Here is a 3,183-nt window from a genome sequence, read left to right on the forward strand (position 1 = left end):
GAGGGCACTTGATGGAACGAGCACTGGGTATTATATGCAACTGATAAAGCACTGAATTCTACCTCTGAAACTAATAATACACCATATGTTAATTAATAGAATTTAAATAAAAAAAATTTTTTTAAATATTGGGCTAATAATACCTACATAGTAGGGTATGGGGAGGGAGAGTTAAATTATTTCTATAAAGTGACTAGCATAGTGCTGGCGCTCAATGTCAGTTCCCACTTCCTCTTCCCCCATTTCCTGCTGAGATACAGAGTTAGCCTACAGCGTGGGGAGGGGGCAGTCATCAAATAATGTGTTAGTTTATTTTCCTCCCACTTTTCTGAGGCAAGAGATCATGAAGATGGGAGGAAACAAGCACCCATTGTTCTAATCTTTTCTACCTGGTGAAAATTGTCCGTCTTTCTCTTCCAGTACTTAAAAAAAAAAAAAAGATCCAAGTCCAGCTGATACCGAATTTATCTAGCTACTCTAAGATCATCTTGATAAACCTAGGTAAAAGTGTCCTGTGGCTCTCTATTGAAGGCGGAAACAAATAAGGCCTCAAGAAAATCTACCCCAATACGGCCCCTACCAAGGTTTGCAGGATGTGCGCAAACCCAAGGGGGCAGGCAGGACAAGTGAGGCCAGGGGTCAGGCTCGGCCTGGGCACCGTGATGCTTCATTATCAAGGGAGGTCATACACATCCTGCTAGCTTCTTACCAGAGTTTAAGGACAAAGCTGAGTCTGCAACTAGTCCCCTCCAGCTGTATTAATTCACAATCATAGAGCCCTTTTTCCCCACTTGGATCCATTCAAGCACCCAACCACCAAATCTCCAAGGCTTCACCCTACTTTCCCACCTGCTCCATTTTCTTCAACTGCCAGAGAACTTCCCAGAGGTGGAGCGGAGGTCAACAACCGGGGGCCCCTTGGACGGGAGGAGTCACCGTAGCTGCGGACACACACAGGAGCTGACTCGGAAAAGTACCTGCCGCGGAGTCCAGAAGCCACTTCCCAGAGAGGACAGAGGCACCCAATGCTGGGTTCCTGGACCACCACTGATTTGGCCCAGAACCTCAAAGCCTTCCATGCCCATTTCCCAGCATGTGGGAAGGCTAATGACAGCAAAGGAAAATTGCTACCTATTACCCCGCCTGTCATTGCTCTAAGTGCGAATGACTTGACCAACTTGAAAATGCTGTGGAGATTAATGAGTATTTACTGTGTATTTTGAGATAAAAGGTGCCAAGATGACCTCGCAGGGCTGAGGCAAACAATAGGGTGTCAGCTGGGGTGCAGTGAAGATTTGACAGACTGTTCCTTGATCTGGTCAACAGAACTTTAAATTTTTGTCAAGGTAGAACATTTTAGATAACAATTATCTTATTTTTTTTTTCTTTGTAAAGTACCTCAACCTCACTCCTTCCAAGCCAGAGGCATCATGAACAGCTGTGTTGGAATACAAAACCCACTTCTCCCAGCTGAATTGTTCAGGACTGCAATTTAAAAACAGAGTGAGCATCTTTTCGATTCGTCTTCACACCATGCCTACAAAGGGGATAGTAGCTAGCTTCTTTCTTTTCTTTCCTTCTCTTTTTAACAAAACAAGTAAAATTTGCAGGGGTTGAGACTCTCCTCAGCTTTTGATCCTGTTCAGCTTTTGCCCTGAACGTCGCCTTTGCTTTTCTTGGCTGGGCTTTATTTCACACTCATTTCGGAAATGGAGATGTTTATTTGCTCAGGGGCCCCTTGGTTGCCTCTCTGCTCAAACTTCAAGAGCACAACAGAAAAGATGGCAACGATCATTTGCAATTGGCCCTCCCAAACCTCGGGTGTCGGTAAGGGAGGGCAAAGCAGGCTAGAGGAGGCCTTGGCTGCCACGCTCACAAGAGCAGCGTGAAGAGGAGGAAGTGGGAAGAGGCCCGGTGCCTGCGGTGGAGACTATCAGCCAAGTCAGCACCTACAGGCTGGTGAAGGCAGCCAAAGAGCATGTGCCTGGTGGCCCACAGGGAAACTGCCAGAGCAATCAGTAACCAGGGGCTGGCGGGCCGAATTTCTGCCCACTGTCTGCTCTCCTGGACGCTGTCGGTGACATAGACATCCTTTGGGGTCGGGAGGCTGCTTCTCGTGGGCCTAAAGTCTCTGCCTCGTTCTCTTTTCCACCTTCTCCCTCAGCACCATGCTTGGATCCATAGTCTTCTTTGAGTCCCTGATACATGCTGGTTCCCCTCGAAATCAATTCCCAGGGGCAAGGGTGTCCACAGTTTAGCTTTTACCCTTAAATCATTTTGATTTTTTGACCTGTTTACGGCGCCACGTTTCCTACCTACTTCCCATCTTGCATTGTCGCTTGCTGTCTTTGGCATCCTTTTCCTTCTTCCTCCTTTTTGGGCCAACCCGTTGACGGTCATTCCACAAAATGGTTGAACAGTGAATTTCCTGTCTGATAAACTTAGCCTTAAAACAAGTTTAGTTGCAACAGTCTTGAGCCCTATTTCAGAAGTGATGAGCAACGTGCTTTGAAACATCCAAGCCTGTCGCCTCTCTGAACAGACCTAGGGCCCTGTTTATCTCATTCTGTGACTCATTGACCTCTCTGACTCTGGTTTCCATGTTGTGAGATTACCTTGGAGTTAGTTGTGAGATGAAGACCTACTGACAGAGGTTCAAGTTGATAGTGATCATAACTCCATTAAACTGCAGACAGAAGGCTGACATGGTTTCTTACCCGTCAGTAATCAGCACCCACAGGACTGAAGTGCTTTCCAAGACTCGGGATTTGCTGGGGGGTCCTCATAGTTAGCAGCCCACAGGGGGAAGGGGACACCCAAAACGAGCCTATTCTGTGAAGGTGGTTTGCACATTTTTGTAGTTTGGCCATCATTTTGGCAAGATAGAAATCCCCAAGGGCCAATTTACCCCACCGGCCACCCCCTACAAATGCAAAAACAAACAAACTTAAGTTTGTTTATTGAGAAGAAAACCAAAGCTTTGGCAGAGGACAGGGACAATGTCTTCAGATCCCCAGGACCTCATGATCTCAAAATATATTTATTGAGGTCCTTTGATTATTCTGAGGGTTAATCACACATGATTTTCCAATCCTTTCGATCTTGGCACTGTCCTTGGAGGGTAAATCTCTGTCCTAGAGCACAACCAGGTAACAGATCATGGGCAGACTAAATTCTTGATTT

The sequence above is a fragment of the Leptonychotes weddellii genome, chromosome 4 (genome assembly GCF_054177405.1).
Source record: "Leptonychotes weddellii isolate Sample4059 chromosome 4, ASM5417740v2, whole genome shotgun sequence".
Lineage (NCBI taxonomy): Eukaryota > Metazoa > Chordata > Mammalia > Carnivora > Phocidae > Leptonychotes > Leptonychotes weddellii.